At 36.5% G+C, this 27,617-nt stretch overlaps 1 long non-coding RNA gene across 1 annotated transcript in view; it reads left to right on the top strand.

Annotated features, from left to right (window-relative positions):
- Positions 1-21,018, top strand: part of LOC144456198 (uncharacterized) — a 67,826-nt gene extending 46,808 nt beyond the window's left edge. The window contains exons 3-4 of the long non-coding RNA XR_013485108.1: positions 13,374-13,466; positions 20,311-21,018. This is a non-coding gene — a long non-coding RNA (uncharacterized LOC144456198). The remainder of the gene's footprint in view (positions 1-13,373; positions 13,467-20,310) is intronic.
- The last annotated feature ends 6,599 nt before the right edge of the window (positions 21,019-27,617 follow it).

Below are 27,617 nucleotides of genomic sequence, written 5' to 3' on the forward strand. Positions count from 1 at the left end.
CTGAAGGAAAATCCCCTGGACTAGGCTAATCTAGTATAGTTCTTCCTGAAAAGATTTGGGCGTGGGGTGGGGGTAGAGAGGCCCACCATTTTCCTCTTCAACTTTTTCCATCAGCTGTATTTGAAATAGATTTTAATGTTGTTTTTACTGTGCTTCCATCATCAGAGAGCAGCTTTCATCACTAGGCTGGGGCCCTCGTTCAGCATTTTTAGAGCAGTCAGGGGTGAGGCCTTCCAACTCCCATACTCCCATTAGTAAATTGCAATCTGGCTCTGTAGCCACTAGCCGCTACTCCCGCTGCAGTCACAGATCATGGAAAGATAGTAAATCAGGAGCAGTGTGTTTTCCTAATTTTAGGTTTGGTCTAACATAATCCATCTAATAGGAAAAACATCTGGTCTAGTTTTGCTTTTAATCTGTTCTTTACATCAGGAGCCTTAGTGCCCTGGGACCAGGTAGTCACATGGGGGTCAATTCTTGTACCTGTGCACGACCAAGGCTGAGTCTGTGTGCGTAATAAGGGTCTGTTTTCTATTTATGTTTTATGGTCTTTTATAAGGGTAACATTAACAATAAAGCATTGATATCACAATCAACCCAAAGCCATAAATTCCCAGATCAATAAAATGCCTGTAGTTTGATAAAAAAAAAAAGGGGGAGCATGGACTCAGCAATGGTTTTAAAATATTGAGGTGGCTTGGAAATGATAGCTTTTTAAGGATCTTGAGTATCCAACACTAACTAATAAACAATATGAACTTTAAAACATTCACGTCTGGGCTGAATTTTGTCTTTATGTGGTCATGTTAAGGAATATGGAATATCTGAGATTTTCTTACGTCTTACCAGTCTGGAAACATCATAGAGTAAGTAATAAAATCTTGTCATATGGAGCCACTTTGGTTTCCATTTATGTTAGGCTTCCCTGATAGCATAGACCAGTTAAACTTTCTGAAAGGCCATAGAGTTACTTCTTTGACTAGGGTTGAAAGTTATTGGGATTTTAGAATCCTTTCAAGAAAGATGGAATCAAAATTCATTTGCTTTCCCAAGCAACCTATTCAATTTAGTTTGCTTTTAGCTTTAAATTCTTCTGTGGCTGTTTTCCCACTCATTATTCACTCCTGCCCCTGATTTCTACAATTTGACCTCCATTCTTTGAAGGTGAGTATGGATCTCCTGTACCCTTCCTTAGTCAGACTATATCAGAAATATGGTGCTCATTTCTTAATCCCACATTTTGTAAGATATTGACGAATTGTAGTTAGTATAAGGAAGGTGACCAAGAAAGTGTACCATAAAAGGACAGGTTGTGAGATCACAGAATCACATAATACCAGAATTTCACAATTAGAAGAGAACTAAAAAGTCATCTAGCCCAACTTAGATTCAAATAGAAATCTCCTCTACGACAAACCCAAGAAGTGGCCGTCTAACATTACTCAAAGACTTCAGTGAAGGGGAGCTCTGAAGCACCCTATTTAATTTGTAAGTAATTTGAACTGTTAGATTTTTCCTTATATCAAATACAAATTTGCTTTTTTTTTTGGCAACTACCACACATTGGATCTAATATTGCCCTCTGGGGCCAAGCTGAACTAGTCTGACTCTTTTTTTTTCAAAGGAAAATCCTTTAGATACTTGAAGATAGTTATATTTAGACTGAAGAAGGGAACTTAATTATAATCTTTAAATATTTGAAGGATTACCATGGGGAAAAAAAGACTATATAGTCATTTGGGCCTCAGAAGGACTTCTTCAATATTTTGATGGATCTGTGATTTCACTTACGCAGGTATACTTTCCGTCAGTGCAAATTGCTACCTTTCCATGCCCACCCTTCCTGTGCAGCTTTTGTACATGTCTTTTACAAATTTATACTAAGAGGTCAACTAAACCTACTGAGGACTTTCTTATAGGTCTTTTGCCATTATGTAGATATCAATAGGCCTCTTTGGCAATCTATTGGTTATTCCTTGCTCTTGCTAAATGATTGGTCCATCTTTTTTCTAGTTATAAATCTCCCTGTTGATATCCTTTATGACACTTCTACCAAGTACTTGTGTGTTACCATTGCCCATTGGATAATCTTCAACTATAATTCTATGATTCTTTGAAAGATATATAAATATAGATAACTGTTCAACAACGATCAGATTATTACTGTCTAGTGAGGCATAAAATATAAGGTATTTGTTCATTGAAATTGTCATGGAGGATATCCACCACAGAGTATAAACCTAAAAAGGATTTTTTTAATATTATGGGATCCTTCAAATATTCCTATTTACAAATTACACTTTTTTCACTGAATCAAATCCCAGAATATTGCTGTCTTGTAAATGAAACCCAACATCACTTAAAAGAAATTGGCCTAAGGATTCACAGAGGAAAAACCAAGTGGATGAAAAATGCATGCTACCTAGACAACAAAATGCAACCTGATTAATAGCCCATTGTGCCCGTCCACTATTATGTACATCCTACAAAATGATGTAAAAGGACATCAAATTGAGACTAGAATTGACTAAGAGACAGAGGATGGGATGAATTGCCATTGGGAAATTGAAAAGCTATTTTTTTTTCTCTCTGAAATAGCACTAAGGGGAAAAATCACAGGGAGGGGAGTTTTGGCTTAGCATAAAGGGGAAAAACACTGAAAGCTGGCTAAAAATGAATGAGCTGTCTCTAGGAATAGTGATTTTTCTGTCACTGGTGATGCGCAAGTGGGGGTTATGTAACAACTCCTTGGGTGTGTTGCAGACAATATTCATGTTCTCAGTAAGGGCTGGATAAGATGACCTTTGAAGTACATTCCATAATTTTAATGCAGGAGGAAAATAATGTTTGCCTTTGTCAGAATGTAGGACAAAAGTCATGGGGTTTGTTGATAAATATACATAATAAATGAAGGAATATGGCTTAGATGCTACAGTTGACCTTTTAGTTCTTGTTCTGACTTTAATTTGCACATCAGTAGAAGAGGATCTTTGTAGTGAAATTTTCATTGGCTGATCCATCACACAGATTTGACCTTTTTTTGGGGGGGGGTGAATAGTCCTCAAAATAAGTTTTAAAAACACAAGGGATATAATGAGAGTAATAAGCAACTTTCTAACCTTAGGTCTGATAATTGTCTGGAACCACAGACTTAGAATCAGCACTAGACATAGACTGTCAAAGGTTGCATGGGTCAAGTTTCTTCCTTTATTATGTATGTCTACCCATAACAGACTCCCTGAAATTTCCCTTGTAGTTTGACCAGCAAAAGATCCTTCTATCTCTATATCGTATAAACTATTTTTTTAAGCTCAAATGTTTTGACTCTAGATCAAGGGACTCAAAGTCTCTGAATATTTTTTTAAAAATTTAGTAACTACTTTAATATAATTATTTTCCCTTGTAATTCTACATATTTTATTTTCTGCATTTAAAAACATCATTTGAGAAGGGTTCATAGGCTTCACCAGACTGCCAAAGGGGTTCACAACACAAAAAAGGGTAAAAACCCCTGGTCTAGAGTGAAGAAGGCTCTTTTATTGGGTCGAATTCTCCAACTATCTAAATGATTTTCAAGTACTTCACATGACTTTCTACTGCTCTGAATTGGTTAGAGAATTGTGGTCAACATGAGGTAACAGGGGACTATAGAGGAATTAACTTTAGATAGCCTCAGGCCTAAAAACTCTTCCCAAATCTACAGTATGTTAGGGGACTTTAGCTCCCCAAAGTAATGTAACTGTTTATGCACTCCCAACTCTAAGTTCCTTTTAACTGGGGCCTAAGGATGAGTGCATAAACAGCAACATTACTCTGGCAAGCAGGAATTAATTATTGAAATCAATTATTGCTTCTTTCAGATGACTGCAGTCAGTCCTTGGTGAGTTGACATAAAAAATACTTGTCTCAATTGCTGTCTCTGTGAAGGGAATATCAAATAAATCAAAAAGAAAAGAGATGAACTTTAGACTTGGTTTCGTTCCATCTCTTTGGATTTAAAAATTTAACTAGACTTTTCAAAAAGTTTTAGATTTTTGTTTTACTAGGGGAGAGAATTTTACTTCCTCTATAGGAAGAAGATTTCTCATATTACTCTGAATAATTATTGATTTATTTCCACAGATATCTATGACATCCTATGTCACATCCATGACAATTAGAAGGACTGTATTTGAATGAATACTGAATCCCATTCTTCCTAATACTCAAATTACTTTCTAGTATAGATATTTCCCAGACTGCTGTATTCATTATTTCCCTTTAGCCTAATATACCACACTTATTTCTGCCCCTTGTCACCTTTGCTCTCAATGGTTCCCTTTCCTGAAGTGTCCTTCCCCTCCCTGCTCTCTACTGACCATTTCTTTTTTAATTTTTTTTAAATTTTTAAAATTTTTTTGGCTAGGCAATGTGGTTAAGTGACTTGCCCAGAGTCACACAGCTAGTGTTATGTGTCCGAGGCCAGATTTGAACTCAGGTCCTCCTGAATCCAGAGCCGGTGCTCTATCCACTGTACCACCTAGCTGCCCCTCTACTGACCATTTCTTAAAGACTCAGTTCGGGTTCCATATCTTTATAGTCTATAAACTAGATCCAGTTCTGGAAGGGATCTCAGAAACCAGCTAGTTCAATTCCATCATCTTACAGATGAGGAAACTGAGGCCCACAGAGTAAAGCAATTTTCCCAAGGACACTCAGGTAGTAAATATCAAAAGTAGAATTTGAACCCAGGTCCTATGACTCTGCATCCAGTGTTTTTTCTACTGTACCAAACTCTTTCCTAGCTAACCTAACTCACAGCAATGCCTTCTTCCTCTGAATTTCTATATAACTTATTTTTTGATACTATTTCTTATGTACTTATATACTACATTGTATTATCATTTTTTTGTGTTTGCCCTGTCTTCCCAACTAGAATATAAGTTTCTTTCTCAGAGCAAGGTTAATGTCTTTTATTTCTTTTATGCTTTGAATATAATTGGTGCTCCATGAACACTTGTTGATGAAAATGATGTTATACAGAAGAGATGTACTTTTGGAAAGTACTCTTCAAGAAAAGTTCTTAACATGAAATCTGTTTTCTAATTGAGAGGTTAAAATTAGAATTGTGTGCTTTCAGAATATAATCTGACTTTGAATCTCTGCCTGTGGTGTAGATTACAACAGTCCCTTCATATTAGTTTCAGTCAGGCAGACAAAAGCATTTTATTAAACACCTGCTGTGTGCCAGGCACTGTGCTAAGTACTGGGAATACAAAAAAAAAAGTATGGTCACTTCTTTCAAGGAACTTACACTCTAATAGGGAAAGAAGATGCACAAGCAGCTATGTACAAATGAGATACACATACATACACACATCATAACTTGGAGATTATCACCAGAGTTCAACTTTGGGGAAAAGGATCATTCCAGGGCATAAGATGATGCTACAGAAAATAAAGCTTGGCTTAAGTGAGATATCACAGGGAGGAGTTTTAAGTGTCCAGTAAGCAGTGTAATGATACTGGTGGGGAGCTAAAGAAGAAAATTAAAGGTGTAAATTAGAATTAGATACTATTACTGATGTGATAGAGGTGGCAGCATAGGGTACTGGTGAGAGTACTAGATCAGGAATCAGAAAACTTGGGTCCATACAATGACTCTACTACTTAACTCCCTGTGTCAACTTAGTTATGTCACTTAATCTGTTTCCATATTTATAAAGTCTCTTTTATAGAGATATAAATTAAAAGCACTCAGAGATGATATTTTATACCTGTTGAAGAGATGGAGATAGTTGAAATTGAAAAACAATCAATGAGACAGGGCTATAGGGAATGTGTGTGTGCGTGCATGTGTGTGTGTGTGTGTGTGTGTGTGTGTGTGTGTGTGTGTGTCTATAAACTTTAATAGCAGAGCTGTGAAATAATATATTCATTTTGGAAAACAAAATGGCAATACCATTTAACCCTGTGTTATCATTATTGGGCTATATCAATAGAATATTATAGATAGGAACAGTGGAACTATTTGTACAAAAATATTAATTATAGGGTTATTCATAGCAGTAAAAACTAGAAATAATACATTTGTGAAATGAAGAATAACTGAACAATTTGTGATACAGGAATGTGGTATAATAATATTATGTCAGTTGTACAGTGAAGGGATTTCTGGGCTAAGGCTATTGTGTCATAATTAATGACAAGTGAAAAATACAAAGATGTGGAAAAACTTAGATGATATCATGCAGAGTGAAAAATAGAATAAAAACAACCAACAGCCATTGTCACCACGAGGAAGTCACTAAATCTCCCTGGGCCTCATTATAGTCATCTGTAAAATGAGGAGTCAGACTAGACAGCTTCTAAGATTTTTTCAGCTATAGGGCAGTGATCCTATAATCCTATGATGCATACCTGTAGTTAATGTAATTACAAAGGGTTTACTTTCTTGATTGATTGATAAATGAATGAATGAATCAAAGCTATAAACTAGGTGAGAACAAGTTTTTAATCGATTAATGAGGAGTGAAGTGTCATAGGATATTATCAGATGACTACAGGATTTGTGAGTTTACCAATTGGCCACACAAGAGCTCTAAGTTTGAACCCACTGTCTCCAGGGACCTTGTGTGTGCAGGGGGAGAATATTCTCAGACTTTTGGGGGGACATTTCCGTAACAACTGATCTTGCTATGTTGACAGTAAATCCCATTTTAAAAAGCCAATTAACTCTGACTGGCTAATTGATAATCAATGGGAAGCATACCAGATAGAAGCTTGTGAATAACAGTATTAGAAATCCCCAGCCCCTCAGTTTTACCCCTAAAGTTCTGAAGGGGAAGAATGAATAGCCACTCTCAGGGAACTCAACTTTACAACATGAGTTTGGGGAATTAGCTTTGAGGGACGCTACATAAATTTATATTACTATTATTACTACCACTAATAATAATAGCAACAAAATGTGGAAAATGTAGAGAAAAAAGTTGGAAGCAAACAGGATGATATTCTTATGAAAATTAATATGAAAATTAAAAGTAAACTTTAAGTACTGGTTTACAGTTTTCTATACTCTTTTTGTATTTTATGTATTATTTTTATCTTTCAAGTAACAAGTATCTTTAAAATTAATTTATCCCTCCCAGCTATTCCTCTCACCTATTAAGTAAATTAAAAAAGCAAAACAAAACAAATCCTTCAATACACATATACACAGTTTTGCAAAACAAATTCCCACATTAGCCATGTCCAAAAATGAATGTGTCTTTCTACATCTTAAGTTCAACACCCCTGTATGGGAAGATGAATAATGTGCTTCATCTTCATTCTTTTGGACTCATGGTTTATCATTGCTGTTTATCAGAATTCTAAAGTCTTTCAAAGTTATTTTTCTCTATAATGTTCTTGAAATTGTATAACTTTTTCTTCTAGTTCTGCTCACTTCATTCTGCATCACATCATAAAGGTCTTCCTAATTTCCTCTGAAATTGCCCATTTCATCATTTCTTATGGCACAATAATATTCCATTACATTGATATACCACAATTTGTTTAGCCATTCCCCAGTAGGAGGGCAGCTCCTTAGTTTCCAATTTTTGGCTACCCTGAAAAGAGCTGTTACAAATAGTTCATACTACTTATGAAAAATTATTGTTTGTGTATTGAATATTTGTTTTTGGTTCTTAAATTCACAATAAAAAAATACATTAACAAATAAGTAATTTGTAAAGTACCTTTTATTCCACTAGCATTATTCTAGTTCTACTAGAGTAGCACTACTCTATTTCTCCACCTCTATCTGTCTCTGTCTCTATCTCTGTCTGTCTGTATGTCTCTCTCTCTCTCTCATACATACACACACATACACACACACACGCACACACACACACACACACACACACACACACACACACACACACCCCTCTCACCTCTCACAAACATTGGCTATATGATCCCGAACAAAGCTCTTTACCTCAGTGGCCCAGGTGCTACTCTAACACTATAAATAATGGATAGCTGGGGCTGGTCTTCATTGGTTGAAGGAGTCCCATTTTTTGGAAGTTCCCTATATCAATGAAATTATACACCAGTGCTCAACCCCCTCAACACCTCTTCAAAAAACGTTTAAGAAACAGTTGATGTTTCTGCATCCTGACAGCTAATGACTCAGAAAAAAAATGAAAGAGCATAACCAACATTCTTTTTAATGTAGAGAAATAAACAAGTACAGAAGAGAACATAAATAATAAAGTAGGCCTTGTTATTACCTTGTTAATCATACATATATATATTTATTCATATATATCTTTAACATATATACACCTCTATTTCTCTCTCTACATACACACACACACACACACACACACATATATACATATATATACACACATATATTTTCAATTGACCAACAAACATTTATGAAGCACCTACTATGTGCAAAGCACCATGCTAAGTGCTGGGGTTATGAAAACATGCAAAAAATAGTCTCTGCCCTCAAGAATCTTATAATCTAAGGGGAGAGACAACATACAAACAAATATACATGAAGTAAGCTAAGTACAGGATAAATAGGAAATAATTAAAAGAGGTAAAGCATTGATATTAAAAGGGGTTGGTGAAGACTTCCTGTACAAGATGGGATTTTAGTTTGGATTTAAAGGAAGCCAGAGAGGTCAGTCATGATAGCTGAGGAAGGAGAGCCTTCCAGACATGGGGGATGTCCATGGAATGGATTGTAGTAGAAAGATGGAGTGACTTGTTCATGGAACTCCCAGGAGGTCAGTGTTAAAGAGTATATATTGGGGATTAAGATATAATCTATCCTCTGTCTATCTGTCTATCTATCTATCTATCTATCTATCTATCTATCTATCTATCTATCTATTGATACATCTGTCGATATATCCACCTATCTACTTCTTAAAAACCAAATATTCATAACAGGTCACAATTTCTTATATAAACCTTCTTATTCTTTTTTATTTATTTTCAAATGTTTTTTGATGATGACTGTTGTTGGGTTGTTTCAGTCATGTCTGGCTCTTCATGACCCCATTTTAAGGTTTTCTTGTCAAAAATAATGGAATGGTTTGCCATTTCCTTCTCCAGCTCATTTTACAAATGAGGAAACTGAGGCAAACAGTGTTAAGTGACTTGCCCAGGGTCACACAGCTAGTAAGTGTCTGAGGGCAGGTTTGAACTCAGGAAGATGAGGCTTCCTGATTCTAGGCCCAGTGCTCTTTCCATTGTGCTACCTAGCTAGCCCTGATGACTGTTAAGTCCACAATAAAAACAAAAAATTAGAAGAGATAGGAGGCAGTAGTTTTGCAGCAAACTAATTTTTCTTCCTGACTGCAGTGGTTCTTAACCTGGAATTAACAGACTTGTAGGTGTTTTTTATTTGATAACTGTATTTTAATAGAATTACTTTCCTGTGTATTTTATTTTATTTATCTAAAAACCTTATTCTGAGAAGGGGTCTTCCAAGGCTTTGGCAGACTGCCAGGGGGTTCATGACACACAAAAATTTAAGAACCCTTGATCTTGAGCTGGAAAGGACTAAGAGACTATATAGTTCAACGCCTTTATTTTACAGATGAGGAAACTGAGGGTTCTGATGTTTAACTCATACAAGATTATATGGGTGAGACTTGACTACAGGTCCTTTGACGGCAAAGCCAATGTTCTTTTCATTGCATTACATTGGCTCAATAAAAAAGCAAAATGATTTAGGATACTTGTGAATGTAGTCCCTTTTCGTCAAATTGGCTCTATTTTCAATCTCTCACCATAGAATCCTAGATCTAGACTTGAAAGAGAACTCAGAGGCCATCTAATTCAACCTCCTCGTTTTACAAATGAGGAAGTGAAGGCTCAGAAAGTTAAGTGACTTACCCAAGTTCTCACACATAGTTAAGTATCAAACGTAGCATACTTTCTCTTCTCTACCCAGGGACTGGAAAGATCAACTACTTTGGCTATCTTAATCTTAGTTTGGACAAAAGGTATCCAAGCTCCAGATCTCAAATTGTGACCCCATCCTTCTCCCCTATCTCTCAACTGAAGCTGTACTGAAAATGCTGAAAATTCCAATTTAGATACTGTTTTACTATCCCATTGTGTTTCATTGACAGAGAACTTTTATAAACCCACATTTAATTCAGTTAATGCAAAATCAGTTTTGTAAGTTCACTTAGAGCTAAGGAATGCCTGAAGTAAATGCTGGGTGCCAATAACTGCTGACAATCCCAGTCACCATCCTCATGCCCCAACCTACTTTTTGTGGAAAGAGAAGGTGTGCTATTACCTGTGTGCTTCTGAGAGGGGAAGAATAAGTATCATGTTTCTTTTCTTTTATGGAGAAAGGGCCAATGAGGAGTGATAATCCTCATTGTGAGTTTTTTTGGTTTCACCATGCCATCTGGCACTGCGCCCCATCCCCCCACTGCAGCTTTATTTTTTTGTGTCGCCTTCTTCCATTAGATTGTAAGGTCCTTGAGGTCAGGGACTGTCTTTCTTTTATATATATATAGATATATATATATATCTATATATATATCTATATATATATATCTATATATAGATCTATATATATAGATATATATATAGATATAGATATATATATCTATATATATAGATATATATATATAGATATATATATATAGATATATATATATAGATATATATATAGATATATATATATAGATATATATATATATATGTATGTATCCCTAGCACTTAGCACAGTGCCTGACACATAGTAGATGCTTAACAAATGTTTATTGACTGATTGACTGAAAGAATAATAGGACTGAGTTATTTGGGAGTGGATCAAATGAGAGTAAATATGATGATGAGGAAAAGAAGATGGCAGGGGAGATGATGTGGGAGAGGGTGAGAGGTGGTGGAAACTGAATAAACGGCTTTCTGCAATCAACTATTTTGAACCTGCCTTTTTTACCTACTGGGATTAGGAGTAGAATTTTTGAATGATTTTGTGACTCCTGTCAAATTGCGTATCAACCAACTCTATCAATGTGATCTTTCAAGGGTCTAGATAGTGAAAGGACCTAGGTTCCATTCCTGTGTTTTCTGGCTACTACTTGTGTTACCTTGGAGGACGTATTTCCTCTAGGGCCCAGTTCCCTTTTTGCAATCTAGCTATTATCTGAATCTTACAAATAATAGCTGGCATTTATACAACTTTAAGGTTTGCAAAGTGCTTTACATATGTTATGTGAAGTTGGTACAGATGAGCAAACTGAGGCTGAGGGAGGTTAAGTGACTTCCCCAGGGTCACAAGGTTAGTAAGTGAGGCAGGATTTGAACTCAGATCTTCCTGATTCCAAGTCCACTGCTTTATCCACTATAACTACCACTACAGCAGGATTAGATGATTACTAAAATTTCCTCTTGTTCTCTAAATCTTCCTAATATACATTCTGGGGCTAATTAGAAGTTATGCTTCATTTCAATTTCAATAAATTGGATAAACTTTTATTAAGTTCTTTCCAAGTGAAAAGTATTGAGCGAGGGCCCTAGGAATATAAAGACAGAGATTAGAGAGTTTATGTTCTAATAAGGGAGATAATACGTACCTAAATTGACACATACAAGATTCACACCAAATAGAAGTATCCTTACCAGGGAAGCCAGGAACAGATGTGGGGATGTAGAAAGGTCTGCAAAGGTAGCCTGTGCACTCCTATACTGATGAGAGGATGCATTTTGTACACAGAAAATTGAATACGGAGTAATTCAAGGCAGAAGAGATTATTGATAACTATGAGGATGAGAAAGGCTTGCATAGATATGGTACCTGAGCTGCTGAGCCTTGAGGGATGCTAGCTATTCTAAGAGGCAGGAGTGAAGAGGGAGTTTTTTTCAGTCATGAGGACTAGCCCTTATGATGTCACATACATGTGAGATAAAATGACTGCCTAGAGAATATATACTAGGGCAGTTTGGCTGGCACGTAGTGTGTGAAGGGCAGTAACATAAGTCTGGAAATGTAGGTTTAAACTAGGTCACAGAAAGCTAGAAAGGCCAGGCTGCTGAGTTTGTATCCTTTCCTAGAGCCAATAAGGAGCCCCTGGAGATTTTTTAGCAATTGAGTAACATGATCAGACACGTGCTTTAGGAATAATAATGGTAGCTAGCATTTACATAACATTTTAAGGTTTGCAAACTGCTTTACAAATATTATCTCATTTGGGATTATCTATCTATCTATCTACCTATCTATCTCTCAGTATCTATCCATCTATCTATACATCTATCATCTGTCTAATTTTATTTTGCATCTAGGTAGATAATAGATTGGAAAGAAGAAAGACTGGAAGCAGGGAGAGAAATTAATGAAATAATCCTGTTGAGAGGAATTGAGTGTCTGAACTAGGGTGGTGGCCATGTAAATAGAGAGAAGAGATTGAGTGGAGGAGAGATTGTGGAGGTAGAATCAACACTCCTTGGTGACAGATTATATCTAAGGACTGAGGGAAAGGGAGAAGAGGAACACAGATTACATGAGGAGGTAAGAAGAACACAAAATAATAGATTCAGAACTGTAAAAGGGACCACCTGAGAGGTCATCTAGGTCCAACATCTTTATTTTACAGATGAGAAGACTGAGACCAAAAAAGTTAAATGAATTGTCTGATGTCACACAGGTAATAAGTGGCAAAGTTGAGGGTCTGAACCCATGAATTGAGTCTTTTTTGACAGATGTATTCTTTCGACTGTATCCCTCCTGTTGATCAGGATACATTTTCCACTTTTCCTCCTGTTGATCAGGAGAACTAGCAAGAGTTCTTAAGCTCTCAAGCTAGTTCTTCTGTAGTCTCAGCTTCCTGAGATATTTTTCTACATTAGACAAGTGAAGATTTCCAGTTCTGTTTAACTTGCAGTTCTAGGCACGTAGTCACCCCTTCTGCCATCACCAGGTGAGAGTCTCTGGTATGTTAGACAGAGACACTTCGAATTGGAAATTTCCCCAATGGATAAATTCCCGACTTTGAGGGTTAATGCTTTATCTTTGGCTGACTAGGAACCATTTGAAGAGTTCTAAACTTGTTATTTTCACATTGGTATTGTGCATATGTCTCTGGAGTGTGGGAGCTTGATAAACAACACATTTTGATCTGAACAGATGTACTGCATCTCTTGAGGTTAGGGAGTTCATTATTACAGACAGCCCACCTAACATCCATTTGCTGAGACTCCATTAGGTATATTAAAATACAATGTTGGATGTCTGAATGAAAAGTTGTCTTGTTTTATCAGCTGTATGGTTTATCAGCTCATATCTCCCCCGGACTGTGAAAATTTTAGTTCTGACAAGAGTTAGGTCACACTCAAATGATGTATTTTGATAATTTTGACTTCCCCAGGGATTCTGCCAAAGGATTCTTTATGGTTCCTGAAGATAATGCCTTTCAGCAGCGTTAAGTGGGCGCTATCCAGCAAGTTCACATTTCAGGGAGGTAAGTAGGGGATGGATGTTGTTGACCTTATTGTATAGTGAGTGGATAGGGGATTTTTACAAAAGAACATCGTATGATTTAAATCTGGAAGGGATTTCAGAGATCACCTCATTCAACCTTCTTGTTTTACAGATGAAATAACTAAGGTACACAGAGGGATTGGCCTAAGGTCACATAGGTAATAAAAGGACTTAGGTCCTTTGTCCAAATCTAGTGCTCATTCATCTCACTCCTATGCTTCTAACTTTACCTAATCTCACCTACTTACTCATGGGGTAGGCTCATGATTCATATTTACCCTAGAGGGTCATTTTGACCCCCAGAAATGATTGTATTCTGCTAGCTCAAGACCACCTAAGGATAACTGAATTGCAAATGGCCTCCCCATGGAACAAGAAAAAATGATCATATCGACAAATAAACAAAGGACTGGAAGAAAAAATATGAATTCCATAAAAATTCCTTTTAAATGAATTGCTAACACCTAGGTTGATGATAACGTTTACTAGGAAAGGAAGTGAACACAGTGTTAAAAGGTAGAAGCAAACTTTCCCTTATGCTGATCAAATCAGCACATTTTAACTTCTCTCCTTTAAAAGCTCCAAGTCACTTGTTGTTTTATGTATCTCCCATGACCCTGGTGCTAGCATATTAATGATTGTTGCCATTTGTGGAATAGCTGGCTGCCAGATCAATACGCATGCTAAGCTGCTTGCCATTAAAATTGATCTGTACTACCCTTCCGATTGACGTCACATCCAGCTGTAAATATCATCAAGTAAGCTGTCAATTCATTTTCATTATGAGTGTTTTTTTTTTCCCCTCCTTTCCCAAAGATGTACTTCTCCAGTAAGGTAGCATGTTAGAATTCTTCTTCATTATTTCTGACATTTCCTCAATAACATCAAAACCTTTTCTTAAAGGACAGCAATGTTTGGCCAATATCTCCTAAAAGGGAGCAAGCTGGCTAGTTAGCAAAGCACTTATTAAGCACTTACTATTTGCCAAGCATTGTGCTAAGCACTGAGAATACCGATACATACAAACAAGAAAATCCCTAACTTCTAATAGGGAGGATGACATATAATGGAGAGCAGAAGGGTGTGGGAGGATTTCTTTCTGGTGGTTCGGTTGGGAGCCAGAATAGCTAGTATAACCCTTTGCAAGGGAATTTCAGACATAGTTGTGGGCAAAAGGATCCCAATGGGGTGGAGTTAGGGATGATGTCCATAATAGAGGTGGCATGGTTTGGAGATGCCAGGCAGTAAGAAAACATGAGAAAAAGAAAAAAAAATATTGCAAGACAAAATGCCAGTAGTTGCTATATAGGACTTGAAGTTTTGTTGTACATGTGACTTAGACCATGAAATTCTATCAATTTTAGTGTCTGTGTTCCCAGGTTTTCCATAAAGCTTGCCCATTCCTAAATCTTGGTCTTATCCTCTGAGTGTTTTGACACTTGAAATTGAAATGCAAATGAATCTCTTATTTAAAGGAAGTCAGTGTTCTTTCATTGGATTTTATTAATTATTTAATAAAAAGCAGGCACAATTTCTGTTAACTTCATGAGAAGGAAGAGACTATAGAGGTCAGGAACAGTTGAAATTAAGTAAATTGTGGTTTTCATGTTATTCATTCATTCATCCATTCAATATTAATTTGTTGACACTGCATATAGAGACAGAATTACAGTGTTAGGTATTGGAGGTACATCTAAAATTTAGATAAGTCATAGTCCCTGCTTTCATGGAGCATAGATTCTTATAGGAGGGAAGTATACTAACACAGATAATGACAGCATACAACATTCACATCATATAAAAAGTACATTCCAGAATTATAAATTGAGAAACATTTTTTCTAATGGAAGCTACACCTTGGTACAGTAGGCATTTTTATAGCAGAGGCCAAGATTCTCCATTTCCACCTTCTTAAGAAAGGAATGCATACTTTTTCTCTATGCAAAAGAGCTCGACAGTCCAGAGACCTAGAAATCCAGACTTTTCCTTAAGTCCTGATCTTGAATTGACCCACAATATCATTTCTGATCTGTTGGCAGAGATCCATCAATCTCTCTTCTGTTGTATTTGTACCTCAGTTTTTCAGCCTATAAAATAGAAGAGAAGGAAGTAATTTAACAAGTTGTAAGACTACCATGTTATTCAAGATGCTATACCTAATGTTTCAGATGATTTAGAAACAAGTTTGTCTCTTCATCTTTGAATTTTTCTGAATTTCTTCTAGGATAGCTTAATTCTATAGATACCAGTTAAAGTTGGTCACCCTTCGTTCTCAAAGAGGTCCAATGATACCACTGGGTAATGTCTCGACTTGTACATGAATTGGATTTCAGTGAGGCAGAGTTGTGTGAAGTTGTCAGCCTCACTCTCTGCTCCAGACTCATCAAAGTCCAGTGGGAAGACAAAAGTCAGGATGACTGACAATGACCCTGGAAGCAGGGAATTACCTTGGCATCTTTGATGTCTGGCTAGGCTCTATGTGCTCCACAGAGCCTGCTTCAGTTGCTTTCATGGCCATTGGAACAAATTATTCTCCTTTACCCATTCTGCTGGGGAAAGTTTTCATGCATTTGGGGTAGTCATCCCTTTAATCACTGACCAGTTTGAGTCCTGTTGGTTGCCCTCAACCTGGGTTAGCTCATCTGCTGAGATAGTTTTACCAGAATGTGGTTGCTGTGCATGCTGTAGATTCTTGGAGCCACCCTACCAGTTATATAGGAGGGAAAGCAGTCAATGGGGCTTTTCCTTCAATCAGCTGAGTTGGGGTTGGGGTCAGTTGTCTTAAATCATAATGCCTGCATATTATTTGGGTACCATGTACTTCTGATGCTCTATTCTAAAGTTTGTCATGAAACTGTGTGAAGTGGAAAGAGCCCTGAATGACAAATTCTCAATCTGAATGGATCTCAGAGACTCATAGGAGTAGAGCCTTATAATTGAAAGAGAACTCAGAGGTCATCCAGTTCTAGCCTTTCACTTTAAAAATGAGGAAACTGATACTCAGAGAGAGGAAATGATGTAGGCAAAGTCATGGAGGTAGAAAGTAGTAAAGTACAGATTTGAGTACAAGTCTATTGCCTCCAGATCTAATCACCTTCCCAAAGCACCACATTGCCTCATTTAGTCTTGGAAAGATCTAAATTGAAATCCCCACTCTGCTGTTACTTGTGTAACCTTGTAACCTTTATTTTTCTGAGCCTCAGTTTCCTTACCTGTCAAATTTAAGAATTGAAATAGGTAATTTCTATAATCCCTTCTGGCTCTAAATACTATGATCAAGTCTGTTCCATGTTTTCCTAGTAGAGAATGAACTATTAGTCTTATTCACAGGTTAGATTTGGGTTTGTAATGAGTTCTTTTTCTGGTGGCTATAGGCGGTTAGATAGAGTTGTTGGTTGCCACAGAAAGATAACCAACTGTAGCACCCTACATGCGAGATGAAAAATTTGAGGAGAGGAATAGAAATATTGAGAAGAAATTGAGTGTTACAGTGGAAAAACTGTTGGTTTTGGAATCAAAGGGCTTGGGTTCAAATTTTACCCTTGTGACCGTGGGCAAGTCTTTCCACCTTTCTATGCCTCAGTTCTATGAAATGAAGGGGTTGCATTAGTTGATCTCTAAGGTCTGTTATAGTTCCAGATCTACAGTCTTATAATCATAGGTGAATAACCAGTGAAATTAAATTTACTTAACTATGATTTTATGGTGAGGACAGATCTATAACTTAGCAGCCAAGTCTTGGAGAATTGCCTGAGTCTCAAAGGGCTTAATTGATTTGCCCATGATTATCCATCTAGTGGCTAGCATAGGCAGGATTTGAACCTGTCTTCCTGATTCCAAACCTTGCACTGTATCCATTTACCCAAATTTCCACTCAAAAACAAAACAAACTAAAAATGCTTCTATATTTAGGAATCACATTACCCTACATTGCTATTGTGGATAGGCCCTGGCCAACCAATATTTGTGTACATATGTGTGTGTATGTATGTATGTATGTATGTATGTGTGCATGTATGTATGTATGTGTGTATGTATGTATGTATTTGGCAAGGCAATCAGAGTTAAGTCACTTGCCCAGGATCACACAGCTAGTAAGTATCATGTATCTGAGGCTGGAGTTGAACTCAGGTGCTCCTGACTCCAGGACCAGTGCTCTATCCACTGCACCACCTAGCTGACCCCCAACCAATATTTAGAGAAACTAACACACACACACATACATACACACATACATTATATATACATACATGTACACACACACACATACATACGCAGTATTGTTTGGAAATAACATTGCCCGGTTTTTTTTGAGGCATTAAATGACTTTGGGAGAGTGTTCTAAAGAGTGATTCGATGGGAAATGAGTTAATGTGGACCTAATCAGTCTATCAATCTCCAGGTCCATGACATATCCTGCCTTTAGTGGTCAAGGGAGACTATAAGACCATTGACGTTGACTGTGGTGACTTTTGTCTCAGTATGACAACTCACCAAATCATGATAAATCCATAAATAAGAAGTCCCCTATTTTGTAACATTGTATATCACCACTCCACTCATTTAACATTGCCCTATGTTTTTCATCTTTCCTGTACCCATTTATTCAACAGCTATAATTATATAGATTTTTAAAAAATTTATATATCAAAGACTTACATGATTTCTTATGGATATAGACAGAACACTCCTTGAGGCTCAGGGAAGTTGTCCAGTTATTAAACTTTGGAAGTAAGATTTTAATCAAGTTCTTCCTGACTCCAAATCTATCTTTCTCTGCACTATGCCACAGCATTTCATGTTTATGGTATGCATTAGGGTTTGTAAAGCATTTTCCTCACAATTGTCTTATGACACAGACAGTCACACAAGTCTTTGGTATATAAATAAATATAAGCTGTATCTATATAATTATAACTGTTGAATGGATGGGTACAGGAAAGACAAAAAAATACAGGGCAATGCTAAATGGATTATCCTCTAGGTTATAGATGAAGAAACTGAGGACATTGAGATTAAGTGACTTGTTTAAGCTCATAAAGCTAGAATGTATACATTAAGATTTAAGCCTTGCCTCGTATAAAGGACTACACATGTATATGTATGTGTAGGTGTATGTGTATATGTGTATGTATATGTATATCTATATGTATATCTCTATGTTCACACCTTGATTTCACCGGTATAGGGAACTCCAAATGAAGGAAACTCTACCAGTGGAGGCCAACACCTACATCAGTTTTTGAAAAGTCACCTGGGGACTTTGGGAAGTTAAGTAATTTGTCCAGCAGCTTATAACCAATATATCAAAGGTGGGACTTGAACTCAGGTCTTATTGTCTAAGAGGCCAGCTCTCTATCTACTACATAAATAATAGTTTGGTGGCTATAGCCATGTAGGACCATGGATAGAATGATAGACCTGAAGTCTGGAAGACCAGTGTTCAAATTTGGTCTCAGACACTTATTAGCTATGTAATCCTGGGCAAGTTACTTGATCTCTGTGAGTCTCAGTTACCTTAACTGTGAAATGGGGAGAACAGCAGCACCAACTTTGCAAGATATTGTGGGGATAAAATGAGGTAATATTTGTAAAAAGTACTTAACACAGTGCCCAGCACATAGTAGGTACAATATAAATGCTTATTACCTTCCCTCCCCCTTCATTTTTATTACATCAGTTCTTTTTCAAACATTAGTGAATTTCTTCTTTAACTAATACCAAGAATGTAAATTAGTGAGATTACTACCAAATACTCCACTTCATACAAGCTTTTTACTACTGGCCTAGCAGACACATTATCAACATCTTAGAATATTCTCTATCTCCCTCTCTTTAGGCTTAGATAAAGTTTTTAAGTCTCAGTTTATTACCTTTGCTATAATGACTTTGCTTTTTCAATCACAACATGTATTTTCTTTTAATATGTATTAAAAATTTTCTCCTGTCTTAATTAATGGTTGAAAGCTCTTTGGGTTTTCATTCAGTTTTGTGGGTTTATTTTTCTTCCCAGTCCTGAATTCCCTTTTTGAACTTGAATTTGATTCACTCTCAATTAATTAATTTGTAATTAATTAATTAATCCCCTTCTGTCAAATGCCTTAGTGGCATCACAACTCATATTAATGGTGAAATGCCTATTCTAATTAAAATCAATATGTAGTTCTTAGCGTAACCACTCTTACTCAGGGATGCTGGATCTCTGAATGAGAGCAAATCTGTTAGGAGACTACAGTGATGCTGGTCTCATTTAGGTAGTGGCTACACTGTAGCCTGTACAGTTTATTCCTTGTTTTACCATTCACTGTCCTGTAGATTGGCTCCATGTTCATCACCATACATTCCAGGAGTTCCAGATTACGAACCTTGGAGTCCCTATGCTCTGATTATTTAAGACTCTTTTCCTTTAGCAGTAACATTTAAAATCAACAGCAACAAAATTGTGATATCAGTGAAAAACGTTTAAAGTAATGCTACTGCACTTGAAACATAGAAAACAGGTATATTGTTACACGTGCAAACATGTACACATATGTATATTTTACCAAAGAGGATGAGATGCATTATTTCTTCTTCCTTAGCATAATGTAAAAATTTGGCAATATGAGATGGATCTTACGAACTTTTAGAATCTACTAATGAATCTGATATTGATCTTAAATATAACAGAGGGATGTCCCATTATTTCTGTGTCATCTGTATAAGAACATGTGATGAAATGTGATCCTGGATTAAAGTATTAAATTCTTATTGTTCCTTTTTAATTAGAACTATGTCAACATAATTTATTACATTAAAAAGAGAAAATACTTTTTTGATTATAGTTGTTGTTGTCCATCCTTCATTCTCAAAGAGGACCAGTGATACTATGAAGGTGATGTCTTGACTTGCACATGAATTGGATGTGAGTGGGACAGAGTTGTGAAAAGTCATCAGCCTCCCTCTCTTCTTCAGAGTCATCGAAGTCCAGTGGCAAAGCACAAGTTAAGGTGACTAGTAATGGCTTAGGATGTTTTTTAGTTCATTTTCTTATAATCTGATATTGTTTTCCCACTTGCAGTTTTGTGAAATTGAATTGTAGGTATCAGTATAATTCTAAAGGTTATGTACACAAGCTATGAAAAATAGTTTTTTCTGCTTGAGACAGCCTGCGAAAATGGTGTCTGAATGGTCTCTGATAGTTGTTCAGTTGTGTTCAACTATCCGTGATTCTGTGGACCATGCTGTCCATGGGTTTTCTTGGCAAAGATGATAGAATGCTTGCCATTTCTTTCTTTAGTGGATTAAGGCAAACGGAGGTTAAGTGACTTGCCCAGGGTGACACAGCTAGTAAACACTGGAGGCTAGATTTGAACTCAAGTCTTCCTTATTTCAGGGTCAGCACTCAATCCACTGAACAACCTAGCTACTTCCTTCTCTGTTAATATAAATCTGCTAATTTGACTCTTTAATCTATTTTCTATGGTTCAGTCTTGTGATTTTGTCTTTTTCCCACTGGCTATAAAGTAGCTCGTACACATTATTATCTGTAGAGATATTTGCAGAGTTGGCTAGGACTCAATTAATAATTACTTATTAATTCAATTAATGATTCACTTATTATTTAATTAAATTATAAACTTATTTGGAAACAAATATTTATAAATAGTACTGAAATATTTGAAAATATTGAATGCTTACTATTTTCAGTGTCCTGTTCTAAGTGCATTCTAATTTTAGAGAATCTACAACTTGAGTACCTGCCCTTAAGGAGATTATGCTTCAACTCTTTACTCACTGTTTCTTTTCCCCTTTCCTACCTTCTAAGCAAGAATTCAGTATTGTCCTGGCAGCTTCTAAAACTCTTTTTATTTTCCTTTACATCAAAAAAATTTTATACAATAGCACAAACCTTATTTCATGTCTTGGACCCTACCTTGATCTTTTCTAGGGCCTCTCTATATCAGCTCTTTCCAAATTATCATTTGGGTCCTGTTTGGGGAGGATTTTCTTTTCATTTTCACTCCTTTAACAGAAGATTTCTACTGAACAATGTAATTTCTAGGGTATATATACAGAATAGTGAAATGGTATCCTCCTTGGGGACACAGAGTGAAAACTCACTCTCATTAAAGAAAAACAAAAGGAAAAAAACCCCAACAACCTAGTTGTGTAATGTATCTGTATGACACAATCCAAAATATTTATCCCTTGAGAATCGCTGGTCATACCATATATAGGATGTCTCTCAGGGGGTTAAACTAACAAAGACATTTCTCCTTATTAATGCCAATACTATTCTTCATTGAAACCTGTGCAATCGGTAATGCTCCCAGTAAATCTGGAGACTAGAGTAGTTTGTGCTTTCAATGACATGTGCTAAAATAGCAAATCAACTTTTTTAGGTTTAGGAGCCTCTTGGGCTTTCTCTTTTTAATCAGACTATTGATTCCCTCCCCTCCCCTGCGATATTCATTGTCTAAAACTTGATTGCTTGACACTGACTTTCCACCTGTGCACAATGAAACTCTCTGGGCCTGGTCCCCAGGACTTCTCCTAAGGTGCTGTAATGCCATTGAGCTCAGAAATCTGAGCTATTTTTCACAATAGAAAACACACACACACACACACACACACACACACACACACAAAACCAATGGATCTATTTCTCCTTCTGTCCCAATACTTCTCCCATCAGTCTCATAGATTAAATCTAGGCTTTGGGTATTGAAAAGTGTTAGGCATTTATGACTACATTTATACCCCTGTTTATAATGCTATAATGTACTGACTATAGGGATTTGCACATTTTAAGACATTCGTTTCACACGTGGAAATAATTTCCTGTTTAAATAGAAATGGGTAGCAGTATGTGCATTCATGCATGTATTAGAGTCTTCTTTGCTCTCCCAATGATTTAAATCTATGTGCATAAGAGACTCTTATTTATAATGAAACACTGTTAGAAAAATGTACGCTGTTACTGTAGAATAGGAATTCTAAACTTTTTTGCACTTTGGACCCTGTGGTAGAGAGCTAAAACCTATGGATACCTTCTCAGAATAATGTTTTCAAATTCATAAAATAAAATGTAAATATTACAAAGGAAATAATTTAAATTGAAATGTAGTCATTGAAGTTTTTTTAAAAAAAAGTCACGGATCTCAGGTTAAGACTCTCTAGAGTATAGAAAGAGATACACTGTGGATCAATTTCATCTTATTGGTTGTGTCCTATGATGGCTACTCTTGGACTTAGTACTGATTGACATCTGTGTGAATGATAGAATTCTTCAGAAGACTCACCAAGTGGTCTTAAAGAAAGCCTTGGAAAATGAGTGGAGTGTTCAGAAACAAGCATAATTAAACACATCTGAAACCAATGCAAAAGAGTACATCCAGACAAGGAACTGTCTAGGTTCTAAATGCAATAGAAAATGAAGTAAAGGGTACCATGGAAAAGAAGCTGAGCACAAATTAGGAACACTGAAAACTGAACATAAGATTGGAATACAGAGTGACCTGAGCTACTTTCATTAAACAAATTTGGTGAGTTTCCAAAGAATGGACCATTTATGTTGAGTTCCTAGGGATTTGAGGCCACTATCGCTTCCTTCCTCTCTCTGGGAAGGTATTAAAGTACAGCTTGTTTCATAGGATATTAGGCAATTGTCTGGCATGTACAATGGTCTAACTTAGGATGTATAGATTTAGAAGATAGATACCAAAGAGTAATTTCCCAATAGCACATAATATTGTTTAGAGCCTATTTTGAACAAGAACAGCTAAACAGGACTTTGAAGCACTAAATAGATTTGTGGACTACAATAGAGATAGTTAAAAGAGAAAAGGAAGTCTTAACAAAGAAATATAAAATGTGTTGGCATTTTTCAACCTGATGAAAAGAATGTGGAGTGATGATTTAATAATAATTGTCCAAGATAAGATTAGTTATCCTCCACCAAAATGATGTTTGAAATGCATTTCATCTAGAACACAAGGAAAAATGGTCTGAGAGTACCAACTGATAAATATTGGACTGGATTTAGCAAGCTGGCTTTGGAATTCTGTTCAGGATACATTCTCATCTTCTTGAGATGGTTCAAGCACAATTTTCCTTGAAAGTTTCCTTTCCTGTCTAGTTCTAAGATTCAATGATTCTAAAATTGTACATTCTCCTAACTTTTACCTTAAAGAAATGTGATTATCAATATAATTAAATAAAGCATTCCAATTTGAACTTCCCTAAGTTATCTTGCCCAGTTTTTACTTGAACTTCTGGGGGTTCTGAATCCCTCTAAACCTAGAAACGTATTTTTTTTTCTCAGAAACTATCAAATTTCCCCAAGTTCTGAGAAAGGCTGCACTTTCCCTTTTTAGCTTAGAATAATGTAGAAATTTACTTCAGTTAGAGGTAGACAGAATGACTTGGATAAATCTGTAGCCTTAGACCAGGCAGTCCTGTATTTATACATTCAAGAGACCCACAATAGCATGTGACTTTTTTCTCATGAGGTAATGCTTTTTGGGATTCCCTTTCTTCATCCTCTTCCTTGGTGGCAACAGGCAAAAGCAGTTGAATGGGAAGAGCCTGTCCACTCTGGGGAAGATAATTCCTTAGTTTTTCCTAATGCTACATTGTCATTTTTGCAGAACACCACTGTGATGCTGAAGGTACAGAAATGAATCTTTTGGGTGCTATTAATGAGAAAACATTTGGATTATACTCCCTCCCCCATAAAATAATCATTGTGTCATTTAAGAGAAAACAAATTCTGGTCCAGGCAACTGCACTGGGATAGTTCTGTCTTATATGCTCCCCCCCCCTTGTATTTCTGTGCCTTCAGAACTAAAAATCACAACCAGAAACTTCTTAAAAATCAGAATGCACATTAGGGGATCCTTTTGACCCTCTGGATTTGATATGTAGGTAACGAATTTTTGCTTGAAATTCCCCCTCTCCCAGTACCCATTCCTTCTTCTTCTTCTTCTTCTTCTTTTTTTTTTTTGGAAGAAAAGCCTGGGGCAAACAGAATCAGCTATTCTAGGATAAAAATTTGAAATATGTATGTAACCACGGGGAATTCCAGGATTGAAGTGGAAATATACAGTTCCAAAAGCTGGCTGCCATTAGGGTTACACTGCTATGACCATTTAGGATGGAAGTGAAAGAGGCATTAATTAAGCAATAATGATCAAGGTATGGGGCATTTCCTGGGGATTAATGACCGGCTGGGAGGAGTTGATAGCCCACAGTTCGGCCAAGGGTCATTAACCCCAGCTGGTCATCAATTCCTATGACCTGCTTTATAGTCATTATTGCTATCATAAGCCGAAAATGAAAAGCAAATGGGTCTATGGATTACTTTTATGGATGGTGCTGTTTCAATTGGTATCTATAGGGCATTTCTGGAGAATGAATGCTCTGTCCACAAGCCAATTGGATATCTCAACATTCCATTCTACTTATGTTGCTGCTTTGGACAAGCAAAGGATGAAGCAGGTAATCAGCAAATATAAGGGCTTCAGAACTTTGTTGATATGTGTGAACTGTTGGGATCATATAGGTAACATGGAGGAAGACTTTGATAAAGAGAAAAAATACAGACATGTAGGTTCAGGGGTAAACTTTTCTTTTGGGCACTCCAGTTTATCACCTTTATTTTGAAGTGGAGGAGAATCACTGGATGGTAATGAGATTCCTAGAAGACAGAAAGTGCCAATTTGCAGAAGGAAAAGAGAGAGATGAAAGGAAGATGTAGTCTATTGAAAAAAATACACATACATTAAAAAGAAAGAATACAGAAAGGGACTGTCAGCCTACAGTGATCAGGTTAGACAGATAGAAATTAATTATATTTGGTTTAAGAAGCTGGCTTTGCAGCCTTGGTCAATTTGAAGAAGCACATTAGAGGATATCTCAAACTGACTTTCCAATTACAATGGATGGCAGGCAAAGTACTTTGAAACAAAACTCATTTTAAATAGGTAAATGCATCCACTGCTGACTGACAATGTTTTCAAAATTCACAAAATTTAGTCCCTTGGTCAAGATACTTTCAAGGGGAATTGCAGAAGAGTTGACCCTTGCTTAAGAAAGGAAAGATTGAAAGAAAACATGTTTTTAAAAAGGATATTTTAAATGTTGATGGTGGTATTGGGAAAGCTTGAATAGATTGGGATGAAAAGAAAATCTGCAAAAGAGAATAAATGAGCTGGAACATTTATTTTTAAATCTCAGAATAATTCTGCAAAATAAAATGTTCAAAATGTACTTTTTCCTAAAACTTTAAAGGGACTTGAAAAATGAGTTTTCTAATGTAGATCTACTGAGAAATAGGTAACTGTTATTTATTAGGGGTGGCATCACACTTCAGGAGTTCTGTCATATTGAAGTAGAACCCTAAAAGCTGTCATTCTCATATGAAAAAGGAGAAACCCCCAAAACACTAGTCATTTCCCTGCACCCAACTCCCTGCCCCTAAAAGAAGAAAATATTAACACTAGGTTTTAAAGCAGAGACCAAGGCTCAGTGGCAACACAAAAAGAAATGCACCCTTGGTCTTCTTTCAATAGACAAATGATAAATGAGAAGAAAAGCATGCTTTATTAAATACAAATGGTATCACATTTGCTTCTAAGTTGTATTTTTATCAGCACCATTTCTTCTTGAATTCTGACAGCAAAGCATTCTAAAGGGAAGAGGCCCATTTATCAGGGGGATGTGATTTTAAATTTGGAGCTCATAGCATGACCTGGCTGCTGAAGAGAGACATATGTTTCATTGATACATTTACAAAATTTGCAAAGAATCAGCCTCTGGATAGCGGTGCTTACTTTTTCATTATATCCAATTCATAAGAATTTTTTCTCAGACTTTTCACGAAAACAGAATTAAAAGAATAATTACAAATTCATTTATTACAGTTACCCACCCACTCACCCTGTATCTATAGGTATTTATAATAGGCAAACAGGAAAAAATGCAGCTTTCATTAATTTTCCCTCTATCTACACCCTCTCCTACAGGGAGCTAAGTAGTTCATCCCCTCTCATGACTTCAGCTTTCAAATGTTTGCTGATGTCTACTAACTCTCAATCTCCCACCTTGATCTCTCATCAAACTTACATCCTCACATTTATAGCTGCCTTTGGAACCTCTCCATGTAGATCTTCCTGGCATTTCTTCAAGCTGCAGTACCTCTAAAACTGAATTTATCATCTCTGCCCCAAATTCTCAATTTCTGTCAACAGCACTCCAATTTCTCCAGTCATCCAGGCTCAAAAGCATGAAGTAATATTTAGTTCCTTTCTATCCCTCATTTTCCACATCCAATCTGTCACCAAGGCCCACCAATTCTTTCATCCACTGAACAATATTTGCATACTGTATATAAGGGACTGTACCATATATTGTCAATTCATCTTGTTATAGCCATTCTCATTATCACTACTCTTGGCCAGGCTCTCATCACCTCAGGCCTAGATTACTGTAGTAGACTCCCTACCTAGTCTCCCAACACTCCGGTCTCTTCCTCCTCCAGTATACCCAGAACAGTATATCACTGTCAGCGACTTTTTTTTTATTCTTTCTTATTTGTACATAAATGTTGGCATTTTGTCTTCCCCATTGGACTGTTAGTTCCTATTTCCCAGTCCTGCAATCTTTCTATTGTACCATTACCTACATATCTTTCTCCAACTCCTTCTTCCAACCAATGGAGCCATTCGTATCAGCATGGACCACAATCCCACAACTGCTCTGGAACCAAAGAATGATGGAGTGATGTATTAATGAATGCCATCCATTTGTCCAGAACTACGTATATCTAGAGGTATATAAATATTGATGTATATGCTTCAGTAGCATAAAACTGCTCTAATACTTTGGACTATTATATATATATTATATATATATATATACACACACACACACACACACACACACACACACACACACACACACACATATATATTCATATATGTGTCATATATAACAATAAGAATATTTCTAATACTTTACAATTATTATCTCATGTGATCCTCACAACAACTTTGGAAGGTAGGTGCTATTATTATCCTCTCAGCCTAATTTTCCTACAATGACTCTTAGCATGCCACTTCTCTGATAAACACTCTTCAATCAAATTGAA

Source organism: Phascolarctos cinereus, unplaced genomic scaffold, assembly GCF_003287225.1.
Source record: "Phascolarctos cinereus isolate Bilbo 61053 unplaced genomic scaffold, phaCin_HiC Scaffold_3;HRSCAF=262, whole genome shotgun sequence".
Lineage (NCBI taxonomy): Eukaryota > Metazoa > Chordata > Mammalia > Diprotodontia > Phascolarctidae > Phascolarctos > Phascolarctos cinereus.